Here is a 242-nt window from a genome sequence, read left to right as displayed (position 1 = left end):
CTCGTTAGCTCTGAAACATATAAGAAAAAATAAAAATAAAAACAGCACTGACCTTGACAATGACAACCGTCACTTCAGCTCCTTTCAGGTCTGTCACGGCAGGTAGGAGGGGCTTCCTCAGCCTTAGGCCACGCCCACTTTTGTCCCAGCAGCCCACGCTCTGATTTGGGTTATTAAGGAATCAATTGCTAGCCTAGCGAACAAAGCCATTTTCGATTGGGTGTTACAAGCTGTTGAGCGAG

This window comes from Penaeus monodon, chromosome 15, assembly GCF_015228065.2.
Source record: "Penaeus monodon isolate SGIC_2016 chromosome 15, NSTDA_Pmon_1, whole genome shotgun sequence".
NCBI classification, from domain to species: domain Eukaryota; kingdom Metazoa; phylum Arthropoda; class Malacostraca; order Decapoda; family Penaeidae; genus Penaeus; species Penaeus monodon.
The sequence above is the reverse complement of the archived record's forward strand: the minus strand, read 5'-3'. Positions refer to the sequence as shown.